The sequence below is a fragment of the Sebastes fasciatus genome, chromosome 17 (assembly GCF_043250625.1).
Source record: "Sebastes fasciatus isolate fSebFas1 chromosome 17, fSebFas1.pri, whole genome shotgun sequence".
In the NCBI taxonomy this organism is placed as follows: domain Eukaryota; kingdom Metazoa; phylum Chordata; class Actinopteri; order Perciformes; family Sebastidae; genus Sebastes; species Sebastes fasciatus.
In genome coordinates, this window is record NC_133811.1 from 20,485,051 (window position 1) to 20,500,321 (window position 15,271).

The window sequence follows — 15,271 nt, forward strand, 5'->3', positions numbered from 1 at the left end:
TTTCTCCTGCTCCGTTTGTCCGGAAATGGGTGCAGAAAAAAAAATCGCTTTTTTCCTAGTCTTCTGACGTCATTAGGCAGAAATGCAAGCCATGTAAGGGTTTCCTGGTCGAACCAGAGAGAACCTTCAGTAGCTGACCCCGGCCCACAGCGCGTCACTGTCTCTCCTCCTCAACCTAACTTGAGCAAAGTCTGCAAGAACCAGCAGAACAGGCTTCATGTACTCCCATCATCTAAATATAAAATGTTCTTTCACAAAGGCTTTATGTAATTACACTGTTTAAACAGATGATATTTATATATTATATATATTTGATGTCATGCATGTAGCAGAGTACAGGTAGTAAATAGTGACTTGTAAGCAACACAACACATTTCTGTTTCACAGTCAAACTTTATTTGAGTTGACAGATGACAATATTAATTATTCACAGCATTTGTAATCATCTCACCTGTTAGTTAGTTATGTTAACATGGTACAGGAGAAAGTCTTCAGCTCTGGTAAACTATGGTAAGCTAAGCTCCGGTGGTCTGTAGTCATGGTAACACAGAGACAGCTACTACTGTAAATAATATACCATTACTCTGATCTTCCATACATTTATCTTTTAGCAGAAATAATGAACTGACTACTGTTTCACATCTTCTATTTTCCACCCTGATGGTCGCTGTGTTTACACACCGTCTCATAGCGGTAGCATGTAGCTAACCCGTTAGCATGTAGCTACATGCTAACGGGTTAGCTACATGCTACCGGGTTAGCTTTGTATCTCCATGTAAACAGAGCCATCTGCTCTCAGCTGTCTGCTCTCCTCTGGGATGATTCTGTCGGTCATTTCTCACAGATGGATCTGTAAAGACAGACGTAAAACAGAGTGTATGTTTACGGTTTACAGAGTTGATGCATGAGGTAAACACTGAGCTAACTAACAGAGCTATAAATAGTATTATTTACCTGAGAGAAACCGTCAGGAGAACCTGGAATCTGGACCGCAGATGTTCATCATGTGTCGCCGATTTCTGATCAGATTCCTCCGGTAACGTGCGCTGGGTGAAGTTTCTGGTTTATAAACTTTAAAGTGGTTTATAAGCTCTATTCTAGCTTCTCTCCCTCCACTCCTCTCTCCAGAGCTTCTCCGGGAGGGAGGGGGAGGGTGACGCTGTTGTTGTTGAGGAAGTTTGCTCTGATTGGTCAGCGTTTTCTGTCAATCAGAGTGGGAGGAGACAGGCTGTGAATCAGTGGTTTTCAGACAGAGGCTGAATTAGGCTCTGAGGCAGGCAGACTCAGGCTGCAGTATGAGAAGAATAAAGGTTTTTTTGAACATTGCAGCATGTAAACATGTTCTAGTGCAACATTAAAATACATCTATGAACCTGGAAATGAGCATAATATGTGACCTTTAAGAAACATCTTGTAGTGTATTGTTTAGCTGTAAAATGAGAAAGTTTGTGCCCACCAGCTGGAGCACAGCCAATAGGAACGCTCCCTCTCTCTGAAATGACCTGTGATTGGCCAAAGTCTCCCGTCACGGGCTAGATATTTTAAAGCCTGAAAACAGAGCCATGAGAAGTCTAGTTTTCTCTCACAACACTTGAATTACAATATTCTGAAAGGCTATTATGGACAACAACATACAGTACTGACACGACAACAGAAAAGCAAGTATGTGTGTGAGAGACTGAGTATAATGTGGCGTTCTGGGAAAGAAGGGATAAGAGCCCATACAGCATTCTGGGCTATTTGTGTTGTGTTGTGGTTACAGGGAGAAAATTGCAGAGCATTCTGCAAATAATAATGACGATGAAAGTTATTCAGTGGAACAGACCAGCAGGGACTGACTCGGTGTGTCGAGATGAGGCAGGAAATGAGTATCATGCCAGCAGCAAAGAACATTTGCAGAGAGGAAACGAAGGGTGGAGCATTACAGAGGTGGACTAAGGCTGTATTTAGAGCCAAACTGGGATGAAAGTGACTTACCCACCTGTCTACCTATCCATCTATTTAGCTGCAGTCTTCTTCTTCTACGTTGTTCAGTACGATCCCTCTTTCTTTCCATCTTCCTCTTTTAACCCACTGTCTTTCACTGGTTGTCTCTGTATCTCTCTGGAATTGCTTCACTGATATTCAAATATGTACAGCTTAAAACTGCCCAACAATATTATATATTAGGGCTGTCAAAGTTAATGCGATAACGCATTAGCACAAATTAGTTTTAACGCCACTAATTTCTTTAACCCAACTTGCCATTTTTAGGTTGTAGCGGGCTCAGTTTTAAAGCTAGAGTGCAGATACTGGCATCATATGAAACTAGAAAAATCTAAGGAATGTCATACTATCTTGTTGCAAAGGAGGCTAAATAACACTCCAAACTTATGCTAAATGTTGGCATTTTCAATGGGGTCCCTTGACCTCTGACCTCAAGATATGTGAATGAAAATGGGTTCTGTGGGTACCCATGAATCTCCCCTTTACAAACATGCCCACTATATGATAATCACATGCAGTTTGGGGCAAGTCATAGTCAAGTCAGCTCACTGACACATTGACAGCTGTTGTTGCCTGTTGTGCTTGAGTATGGCATGTTATGATTTGAGCATTTTTTCTATGCTAAATGCAGTACCTGTGAGGGTTTCTGGACAATATTTGTCATTGTTTTGTGTTGGTAATTGATTTCCAATAATGAATATATAAATACATTTGCATAAAGCAAGAATATTTGCCCACTCCCATGTTGATAAGAGTATTAAATTCTTGACTAATCTCCCTTTAAGATACATTTTGAACAGATGAAAATGTGTGATTAACTATGGACAATCATGCAATTGTATTTTAATCGATTGACAGCCCTAATTTATATATATATATATATATATATATATATAATATATATATAAGAAACGAAGACTATTCAGACACAATGTAATCCCACACAGCCTAAAAGATGCACTGACACACCTTACACTACCACAGGCACACAAGCCGTGTGTGCGTCCCACACACACCCTGACACAAGTTTACAGGTATTCACAGTTTGAGTGAGCTGCAGGTGGGACTAATTGTCTCAGCGTGGGTACACTTCTCCTCTTGTTCATCCTTGTTTTTTACCCCACTCCTCTCTTCAGCTCCTGTCCTTTCCTCACCTCCTCTTCACACTTCACCTGCCCTGAACTCCTCCCGTTGTTTTTTTCTCTCTTCTCCTCCCTCTAATCTTCTTCTCTCCTCTATCCTATACTGTTATATACAACCTGGTCTGACCTGGCTGAAGACACACATACACACCTTGCATTAGGATGGTACATGGTAGACCAAAAACTCAAAGTAATTAACTTTTTAAGCAGAGATTATGGTGAAATTGGAGTCTGACTACAACACTGCAGGAGCTGAAATAAAAGTCAGTTTTAACAGTTCCATATTTTAACCATCCTTTTGCAACAGATTGTCGAAGCAGATGTTAACAGTAATAGAGACAAAGTCATTATTTCAAGTTTTGGAAACTTTTTAAACTCATTTGGTGGATTGGATGGTCAGTGTCTAACGCACATATTGAAAATCTTCAGCTCCCAAAAAATGCTGCTCCCACAATTTTAATCAACAAAAAACTGACAATGTGGTGTCTATCTCATCCTCCTATTAGTAGTTCTTAAATCACACCAGATGTGACTAAAGTGCCACTCTAATTTGTTAGAAAAAGGGCTTTACAAAGCAGTTTTAAACTGCCTGAATATCTTAACTGCCAATAATGTTTCATTTTATATATTAAATTATTTATTTAATCAACTTTCTTAGTGTAGCAACGTTTTTTTTAAATTTTTAATGCTTTTAAATACATACATCAAAGTAAGAGTAGTTCATTTAAGGACAGTTACTTTATTTTAAAGTCTGGTAAATGAACAAGAAAAATAATATTATGACAGACCAAATGATTATAGACCATAATATGATTGTGTTTTATAATAGACGAGAGACAATTAAACTGTCAAGTATAAAATTGCTACGTTTTATCATTTTTTTGTGAATGTTTAATAAGGCAGAAGTATGATTTGAGCTGCATGTAGGCTTTCAATATGCAGTATGCTCAGCGGGCAACAAAACAATAATCTCCTCTGTGATATGGTCACCGTTGTGATTAAAGACCTCCGACACCTCACACAGTGGCATTAGTGGTGAGTACCAATCAGCTGACTGAAGCAGCAACTCAAGCAACTACTGGTACATTATTACCATTCTGACATGCAATTACATAAAAAAGGTAGTGAATTCTGAGTCACACCTTAATATTAGTTGGAGGTATTGCTCTCCTGGTCCTTATATAACCGGACTGAGCTCTTTTCCAGGGGTGTTGGACTCCGCCAGGTTTGTCTCTTGTCATCGTTCCGTTTTGATTGTCAAGGTCAGGATCTCAAGGCGCAGTGTCCGGTTTAGGAACCTCAGCATTGCTTTTCTGCTCTTTGCAGATGATGTGATTCTGTTGGCTTCATCATAGCGTGACCCTAAGCACTGGGGCGGCTCACAAGTAAGAGTAAAATGGAGCGTGAGGTCGACTGGCGGATTGGTGTGGCATCAGCAGTAATGCAAGCGAACGCAAAATCGTAAAAAAAAAACAATTGCGATACATAGGTGAATCGTTTTCTATTTCCTACCCCTACTAACTAGTATGAGATCCCGAGGTAGACCCAGAACACGCTGCAGATGGATGGTATTATAAAAAGGTCCTTGACCAAGAATGTTGTTGTTCAAAGAGTTGAAAATAGAGTAAGTGCAAAGTTATATCGTTTTTCTATTTTCTGAACTCCCTTTCTTTAAATCACTGGTGTAGCAAAGTGGACAAACTGAATTTCCTGCCTTGATAGAAGCCTTGAAAGACATTTTTTCCATTTATGAGCAAGTATTCCGTACTATTTAGCTATAAAATGAGGAACAATCTGTCGCTCCTGTATTGATCCAACTACATTTACTCAACATTTCCTCCAGTGGTTAAAGTGGCAAAGTCATGTTAAGGCAAATTCTCCTAACCACTTCGGTCTACTTTCTTGCACTCATACAGCAGGCTGAGAGAAGCTCAAACTGATTTCAAACGTACCTTTAAAAAGGATTTTGTATTGAGTTCTCTCAGAAGTTAAATAGCTCCTTGCGAAAAAAGACTTAAAATTGCCATATGCTTCATTGTACTCTAAGTGTCTGGGCGTCATCTCTCACTTCAATGTACACTGCTGGAAAAGTGCTACAAATCTGCTCACGTTTATTTCACTCTAAATATGTGATTAATGAAGCCATATAGGTGATATACAGTATACTGTATGTCATTTTTGTTTGATACTTTTTGAATGAGTTAATTGCTACAGTCCAACTCTCACTAACAGAAATCTTCATGACCTGCCTCTGTCTGATTGTGTTGTTGGCTGGTACAGTGATGGATGGTGTAGATGCCTGGTGGTCCATTTTTGGTGGAAAGAGAGGAAATGAAACATGACACACATTGAAAAATCTGGGGAAACAGAAATGTGATATACATAAACATATTCAGAACTTTGCGAGTAGGCAAATCTGGACCACGCTGCTAAGGAGCTCTAGTCAGAACAGTAACACTTTATTTATTTCTTTTAACTACATTATAATTGTTTGCTTTAAAGTTTAGACTATTATATTGAGTGGTTTACAGTCTTTACTATTATCATCATTAGTAGTAGGATTATTGGTATTAATATTATTATCCCTTTGCAGAAGGACAAAAACTGATCGCAGGGTGTTATTAACCTCAGCTTTGAATGTTTGGCAAAACACAAAGATCCTTTGCACATCTTAATACTGAACAAGTCCTCCTTAAAACAGCATATAAGATTATCAACAATCCGACACATCCTGTTTGACAACTGCCTTTGTAGTGTTGGATATTGTTGCCAGTTATAGATTGGCCGCTGCCCTTAATCCTTCTGTATTTCAAGTCTTTCTAACATTGTCATATTTGTATTCTTAGATTGTTTTTAAGTGTTTTTAATTAGTGGCCTATGTGTACTTTTATTTGCAAACTCCACTGACCTTGAGGGTCCATTAAGAGTAATGTATTAATGTAATCCGCTCAAAAGATGTACAGACGACGAAAATAAACACTTAACGGAATACAGTTCATTCAGGTAACTCAGACAAAAGCTGCATCGAAGCAACAAACACTGGAGGACACTTTTAAAAAAAGAAGAGAGAAATTCCCTTGAGACTGCTACAAGGCCAAAAAGATTACAGAGAGAGTTTGTTATTTTATAGTTTGTTATTTTCTATTTAAATAATTAATAAATGAATAAATAAACATTAAGGAACAGCTTGGATGCAGGTCATTTTTTTTTTCTTAATGCAATGCAGATCAATTCAACTGTCAAGCTTTGGATTTATTTTAACCTCTTAAGGCTTAGGCTGCGGGACAGGGCTCGAGCTTAAGGACATTCTGTCGTCCCGGGGCCGAAACAATATGATCGGGGAGGATGAAAATTCATTTTGGGACAAATTTGGGATGAGAGTTGAAAGAAAATTACCTGCGCAGAGGCAGGAAAAGCCAACACTAGGATCAGATCTAAATCATGTTCATGGAGAGACCTTCGTCTGGTCAGCTAACATTACTGCCAAGCAGCTGAAATATAGAGTGATATTGTGGTTTTAGCTGACGTGTGTCGCCTCACTGTTTTGAGCGATGCTCGTTCAGGTATATTTAGAGCGAGCAAGCAAGCGAGCTCGACGCTGACTTTCGTTGAGTTCACGGCCACAGGTGTCGCTGTTAACAAGCATTTCTGAAAGTTACAAATAGTCCCTTTAACTATAAGGAGTCAAAACTCAGCTTAAATCATGTTGCTAATGTTAACCACATATTTATTTCCTTACTCCTCTTCACCCCCTTTGGGTAATAAGGCTGCAAGAGATCTCTCCATTACATTATGTCCGTAGCAACATGCTGCTCCTCTCCCAATGACAATTGCATCTTGTCCAGCAGCTCCTCCAACTTTAAGACGCACAGCTAGCAGGGTCGGTTCTAGCTTATTGGGGGCCCATATGTGCTTCTTTTTACACATAAAAAATATTTTAATTTAACTTAGCTGCATTGTTAACATCAAAATCAAAACAAACATGCAAATTATATATATTAAAAAAAAGACTAATGACGTTTTAAAATTTTAAAAAAAAGAGTTTTGGATAAATTATACATAAATTACAAAACAAAAATAAACCACTTTTCAATTTATATTAAAGGTCACTTTGAATTATTAATTAATGATAATGTAGAAAAACAAAGATTTTAAATTTGTGACAGTCCGCATTCATTTCGGGACAGCTTAAGTTGTATTTCGGGACGGTTCCGGGAGGATGGTGAAAAAGGTTAGTTTAGAGCCCCGGTGCTGGAAGGAGTGGTTCGCCTAGACAGGCATACCAAAAATAAATCAAGAATAGCTCCACAACTACCAGGTCCATATGCATGATCTTGGTCTCTATGGATAGGTAAGACCTCAGAGAATGCATCCCCAGTGTAAGAGATATTGCGACTGTTACTATGCCTGAGTAAATTGTGATGAACCAAAGGAAACATTTACATTTTTATCCTTGTTTTCTAGATTGGACAGTGAGTGGATAACACAACAAGAGACAGGATGTATTAGTGGCTAAATTAATTTGCCAGGAAATAAATGTCTAAAAATACAGAGGAAAAAGGATACCCATATGGGACAAAGAAATGAAGAGCAGGTGAGCAAGAGACACTGTAAGGCAGACAAAAAAAGAAGCCCTTGAATGATGGGATGGCAGTAAGTGATAACGTATAAGAAAATGAGAGAAGACCTCCACCTTTCTATCTCTGTTGTCATCTTGTCCTCACCATTCATTTCCCTCCGTTTCCTTTTTCTCTGACGCTTCCCTCATCCGTCACTCACTTTATCTCCACCTTGCTCCTTCCTAATGCTCTCCCCCTTAACTCCACAAGGATCATTATCATTCCCTGCTTTCTCTTGCTGCTTCATTTATTCACTCTTTAACTCCCTCCGATGCATTTGTTCCCCATTTCTCTTGTCCTGCCTCTCTTTCCCTACCTCATTCACCATCTCTCTCTGTCTCGTTCACTCATTCTCCCTCTCTTGGCCCCCCTCCCCTCTTTGTTCGCTTCAGTCATCAGCTCTCTGCTGTATCTCCCTCGCTTGTTTTAAATGCCTTTAGTGCTGGAGAGATTCTACGGTCATTGCGTATCACTTGGTGGGGGCTTTCATTTTCTTTACAATTCATGTCCCTCCCTCTCTGTCATGCAAGCTATTCCAGTCGCTTCATAATTTATGTCCCCCCCTCTGTCTTTCTCATCTCACCTCTTCATTTTCTGCACTCTCTGTGCTTTTTTTGTACCGAATTTTCTTTTCTTCTGCTCACTTACTCAAGTACTCCATTTAAAATCGCTCATTCACACCACAATTGCTGTCTCTCCGATTTTACCTCACCTTACAATACGTCTCCGACTCTTAGCATGTTTTATGCACAAGGTTTTTTCATTAACATAACTAATACTTCAGCCACAAAAGGACCATTTATGTTGTTAATTACTCTCCTCATGTTACCTTGAATTTCACAAATGCCTCCATGGTGAACATAGAATCCGAAAACAGAGTAAATCCTTGATGAAATTAAGTAAATGGAGGCCAGGTTTACAAATTCTCAAACAACTCATCAAGGTAACGTGTGTGTGTGTAACTAATTGAGATACAAATTGTCATTTTAAAAGGGACCATTTGTAAGATTCAGAAATGCTTGTTAACAGCGACACCTGTGGCCGTGAAATCAACGAAAGTCAGCGTCGAGCTCGCGCTTGCTCGCTCTAAATAGACATGAACGAGCATCGTTCAAAACAGTGAGGTGACACACGTCAGCTAAAACCACAATATCACTCTATATTTCACCTGCTTGGCAGTAATGTTAGCTGACCAGACGAAGGTCTCTCCATGAACATGATTTAGATCTGATCCTAGTGGTGGCTTTTCCTGCCTCAGCGCAAGCTTCAGCAGCTGAGCTCCTCAACGAGTTACGTTATCGCCTCCCGACCACAGCCGGCAGCCGAAAACACCGGCACCCGGTCGGTAACGAGACGATAACGTAACTCGTGGAGGAGCCCCGTCACTTCACAAGACACGGAAAACCTCTGTTGGTCTGGAGGAGCTGCAGCATTTATTTCTGCACAAACGTCCACTCTACATTCACTAGATATTCTCAGAGCTAAACTAACTCTTTTGCAGTGTGGAGTGAGCGCGCGTTCACGTCTAGAGGTGGAGCGCGAGTACGCGAGAACGCGGGCGCTGTCTGAGTGAAGGAGAGCAGGCAGCGGAGACGAGGCTCCAGCCACACGCGAGCGCGCATATGCGAACGCGCATGTGTGCCGACCCGCTACATTTATACGCTTAAAAAGTTACAAACAGTCCCTTTAAGGGTGAAGTATCCCTTTAATAATTTAAATATTTTAGCACACAGCGTTTATTCTCTCAATCATAATCTAATCATTCAAGCTTCTTCCAGTCTCGTTGACAAAAGTCCACTCTGTCCTGGTCTCAGGCCTTTTCTTAGGAATGTAAAACTTTCAATACTTGTTTACAAATGGCTCCAAAAATGTACTTCTTACAGAGGCTGGGACCGCCTCTTGACATGACACGACATCACTTCATCCATGTTTGGCCACATAACCACAGAAACAAGAAAAATACACCAACAAAGAATGAAATTGTCTTGTATATTTATCTCTTTTTCACTATTTTGGCCATTTTTCACTATTTTTCTGACATTTCATAAACAATAAATGGATTAGTCATAAACACAATATGTGACCTGCTCCATCATTATGAGTCACATTGACCCCGAAACACATTTTGAGTTATCTGTCTGACTGTAAAGAGGAAAGTCTCAGCTTTATGGCAATACCAAGATTATCTTTCTACGACAAATATTCGATGAGATATGCTCTTTCAAAGTTCGACTGTCATGAAACATTACTTTTGAGAAAAAGGGCATTAAAGATAAGAATTCATTTTCAGCCATTTTTTGCATTGATTAAAACACATTTATTGAGACTCAAGTCTAAATGAACACAATATTTCTTGGTCAAAAGTGACAACCAACATTTCATAATTTAGCCTACACATACTTTCATACATACATGTGCACATAGTCACGAGCACGTGATGTGCACGTGGCCACGTGCACGCGTATGACCACAAGCAGTACAGTAGTTAGGGCTAGAAGTCCATGTAGAAAAGAATCCAAAATGTATGGAATAAAATTGATAAAACATAAAAAAAATATACTGTACATATGATATAATATATAGTATATATGTTTATTTCAATATAATAATTATATGAAGAATACACAATTAAAAATATTAAATATGGAGCCATGTGCACACAGGTACATGCACAAACTTACAAGTCCATATCCAAACAATAAAAAACCATACTAGAAAATGGATAACATATTAACAAATATTATGTACATATTATGTATGTACAATATTATATAATATTATATATAATAGAAATATAGACATAATAGAAAGACTATGAAATGTGGTGCCTGTGCTCGTTCTGCTGGCTTCTCCTGGAGCTCACTGCGTCCTTTGACAGGGTCATGTGGGAGCTGATCTTCTCAAGGAGATCCAGATGTTTCTCATCTACAAAATGACATAAAGGGAAAAGCATAAAGTGAAAAATCAAGTCATCTCAAAGATTTTAAGCTGGCTAAATCATGTTGAATCATTGTTGAATGAGGCTTGATCATTATCATATATAAATAAAGCCCTATATTCATTAACATAGCCTATTCACCATGTGATATCAGATTAATATACAACATATTATTTTACTATATGTTAAGCTATTTCTTTTGCTATTTAAAATGATATCCTCCAAGAGAGACACACCTGAGACAGACAGACACCTATAGACTACACACACTGACACACACATTAGTAGCTGCTATTAATGCTTCTTAGCCTGCTCTAGAGATTTTAAAAGTCTTTAAAACAAACAGATAAAATAAGGATAGTGTAGTTTAACTATAAGAACTTACCATCAGTCATTTCTTTCATCTGGTCGCGTCTTCTCTCATCTCCTCCGGTGTAGAGAGCGGCGCTGTTTTACAGTTTGCAGCTACACTGGTACTCCCGGCCGGGCGATCTCAGTCTCTTTAACACTGTCCTGATTTAATAACTATAATCAGAGACATTTCGTGCCATCATCGGCTCAGCCATGAGTGGAATATCTTCTTCCTCGCCTTCCTCCAACTCTCTTTCTCCGTCCTGATCAGCGGATTGAGAGCTAGCCTAGCCTCTAGCGTTAGCCGGGTGTCCGACCCGACTCGGCGCACCCGCTGTCCTCATCACCCGGTGCGGGGAAATAATCTGAATTTAAGTCGGTCCAGTTGTCGTTAGATGTAGCACCTCTAACAGGAATTTAATTTAAAAGTCGAGCAATGTTTTCCTCACGTGAATTCATCTTGTCAAGCCCGTTATCTCCTCTGTCAACCAGCTCTATTGAGCCGAGTCAATACAGCAGACTTCCGGTAAAAATTTTACGACAACGTTATGTTTAAGAGCTTCAAAACTAGACTCATCATTTGAATTTTACATTGATTCTTACTTTGTATTAAAGCTGAGACTTTATTTATTCAGAAACGCATAAAAAAAAAAAAAACTCAAAACACACTTTTTCATAAAAAAACGTGTTTTTACAAGAATGCGCTGCCGCGACATCCGACTCATTTTGATAGAGCGGGTCACATATACAGATTAATTGATAATGAAAGTTATTGTTACTGTAGCTGCAGAACTGTCCCTGTGAAAGCAGCCAAAGTTTTAGCAATTGTGCACTCTTACTGGTTTAATACTGTATGTCTGGCTTTCAAAGCCTATAAGTTACACCAAAATACATTAATTTATAAATAAATAAATTAAGTTATTATGAGTTGTCTCACGGATGTTCACATCCAAGGATGGTCTATTCTACTTCTATTTGAGGCTTATAAAAATCAGTGAGACCAGATAAATAATGAAAAACTACCTCAAGGCACTGCACAACAACTCCACCACCTTTTAGTTGCTATGGCAATACGTGATCACGACAGTGTCAAGGTAACAGAGAAATCAAACTGCCAGAAACTGTGTTTTCCATCCAGATGAGCTTTTAACGACATTAACCAGAAAACCTTACAGGTAGTGATGGGAAGTCCGGCTCTTTTTAGTGAGCAGGATCATTTGACTCAGCTCACCAAGAAGATCCGGCTCTTTCGGCTCCCAAACAGTTCTTCATTTTACCACTTCTGACTTTTATAATTCAGCCAAATGTAGTGCTGTGTTGACCTATAATTAGTATGTGTGCACATGTATCACTTAAATTATTCAATATAATTATACTAAACCCTATAATTTCCAGAGTACCATAATTTTACATGCTGCTTCGTTTCCGACTGTCACTCATCTTGTCTGTTATTTGTGCACCGCACTCCTCTCTCTTTCTCTCCTCCTCTCCCTCCTGCTCTGTACCTGCTCTGTGCACCCCCGCCCCTCCCTGCTTTTCTGCTGCCAAACAAGTCGTCAGGTGTAGCCTGTTACCATGCTGTAGCTTTTTTTTGCATCCAATTTCGGCTAAACGTCTCACTGCGTAAAAAATGTCCTTCTTCATCCTCACTTTCAGAAAAAGTTCCTTTGAGTTTTTTGTGGGGAAAAATCCCCCAAAAAGTACACGTTTTTTCCAGCAATAGTCCGTGTATTGTTCCAACAGCACACAGAGATGGACGGACGCCATCCTCCTCCCAACACCACCGTGTTAGCTAATTAATTAGACTAATCACCTCCACCTGTGCATCACTCATCAGAGGTGATGCTGGGTCGTGTCTGGAAGGTAACCCTCAAAGTGCTCTCGCGAGACTTGCCTCGAGAGTCTTCAGTTCAACCTGTTTAGGCCAGTTATCAATTCAATTTTGACTTTGCTGTAGCTTACAATGACTTTATATTGGGACTTGCATACACCTGTTATTTGTTACCTATGTGTGTATGCCCTGCGGTGCTGACTGAAAGGTTGAAGAAAAGTGAACCCTTATACACATTTGTTTGGACACCATAGATAGATAGATAGATAGATAGATAGATAGACAGATAGATAGATAGTAACTTTATTGATCCTGAGGGAAATTCAAGTAAAAAATGAATGGAGAGATTTCAGAGCGAAGGGGCTGCCCCTGAAAGGCGCCCCGAGCAGTTGGGGGTTTGGTGCCTTGCTCAAGAGACCAGAGGCAAACTGGCATCTCTCCAGCTACCAGTTCACACTCAGTACTTGGTCCAGGCAGGGACTTGAAATAGCGACCCTCCGGTTCCCAAGCCAAGTCCCTATAGACTGAAAACAGTGTGTGTATGTTTTTGTGCCTGCAGGGGCTTTTGGCTATATAGGCCCTACATACTGTATGTATACTGTACAGTATGTGCATAATACATGCAAGTTTACCCCGTATAGCAGAATGTGAGTCAGGACCTGTCAGCAAAAAGTTCAAATTTTTTTTCAGAAATAAAATTGGATCCCTTTGTAACCATTATGGATATTAAGTAAATTAATTTTATGAGGAAAATAGGTGGATAAAATTACATGTGAAAGTGAGAAATGAGTATTTTACTTGGTAAGGAAATAGAGTAAATGTTAGCCATACTGCTGCCACAGACGGCAGAATATGTCTGAAATTGAGCTTTTCTTCAAGTTAATATTCTTCAAGTATTCTAACTCCAATTCAGTCCTGACAGGCCACTCGGATTTTGTGAGTAGAAGGTAGAAGGAACCTCGATCTGAAGAGACACTTGCTGTGACTTTTAGCTGCAAAGCAACACTGGAGGCCGTTGTAAGGAGGCAAGGGGTGTTATCGGTCACATACACACACATACAAAGGCCAATGCTGACTTAATACTTTAACAGGAATTTAAAAATGAAATGCAAAATGGCAACACATGAATAAAACCTTACACTTTGTAGGTGCCCCTCGATGTCCTTCTGTGCTTGTGCCTCAGTAAAAAAAACGTTGCTATAAAGTGCTGCATGTATACATAAAGAGAGAAGAAGTAAGAGAGGAGTAAGTGACAAAAACATTTCTTTACTACCAGAAACTTTGACCCTTCAGAAATATATGTACCTATAACTATAATTAAAATTCAAAAAAAAAAAAAAAGAAAAGAAAAATACATCAATAAAGAATTGACATTTCACATCTAAGGTCTTTCAATCCTGGGGTCATTTCTGGGGGAATGGGAGAAGTTTGCCTTCAGGGCTTTCTGCCAGAAAGGTTTTATTTTAAGCCAAACCATGATCTTTTCCTGAACCTAACCAAGCAGGTTTGTTGCCTAAAACCTAAAGAGATTTCTGGCATAAAGCCCAGAAGGCAAACTTCTCCCATGTGCGTGGAATATGAAAGGGTGACAGAGAGATGGAAAGAGGAGTGGGAGATCCAGTATAGATGAGAAGGTTGGGATGTCAAGAAGACACTGAGAGTTTGACCTGGAGGTATACTGAATAATGGATGGATGAAGTGGAGGGTGGAGACGAGACGAGAGGAGAGGAGAGGTGGGAGCCGTCATCACCTCATTCTCTCCTTTTGCTTTTTTTTTGTCTATACTCATTTTCTTTACTACTTTTTCTTATTTCTTCTTCTCTCTCATTGGCACCACATAAGGCAGTTGCTGACTCACATTGGGATCATTTACATGCACATTTTTAATAAAAGTATCTAGTTAAAGTGGCAGTAGGCAGAATATCCCGGGCAAAACGTTCATAATAACCTTTCAGCATATTGTAATTCAAGTGTTCTGGGAGATAACTAGACCTCTCTACCTCCTCATGGCTCTGTTTTCAGGCTTTAAAAAAATCTAGATGGCTGCCGGGTCACAAACTTTCTCATTTTATAGCTAAACAGTACACTACAAGATGTTTCTGAAAACATTTGAGGTGAGAAATAGGCATTACAGTAACAGAATATTGATTCATATTTGATCAGCACTGCCTAGTTTAACCGTTCGATCGGAGTTCACGAGGGATTGACAGATGCTCAGAGATGGTAGGCTCCAGCTCAGCTCTGATTGGTTGTTTTCCTCCGGTCTGTGAAATCTTGCAGATGCCATTAGGAGCACCGGAGGAAACCGGAGGACCAAGAGGCACATGTTTTTTTTCAGATACCTGTCTCATGCACTACTGTCAGGATATAGTGAATCATATTTGCTCCATTTCCACCCACTGCA

At 39.5% G+C, this 15,271-nt stretch overlaps 1 long non-coding RNA gene across 1 annotated transcript; it reads right to left on the reverse strand.

The window, feature by feature from the left end:
* Nucleotides 1-434: 434 nt before the first annotated feature.
* LOC141754721 (uncharacterized) lies at nt 435-1,136 on the reverse strand. The gene is made up of 3 exons (XR_012590711.1): nt 955-1,136; nt 782-850; nt 435-723 (listed from the first exon to the last, which is right to left on the reverse strand). It is a non-coding gene; the product is annotated as an uncharacterized LOC141754721 (long non-coding RNA).
* Nucleotides 1,137-15,271: the final 14,135 nt, after the last annotated feature.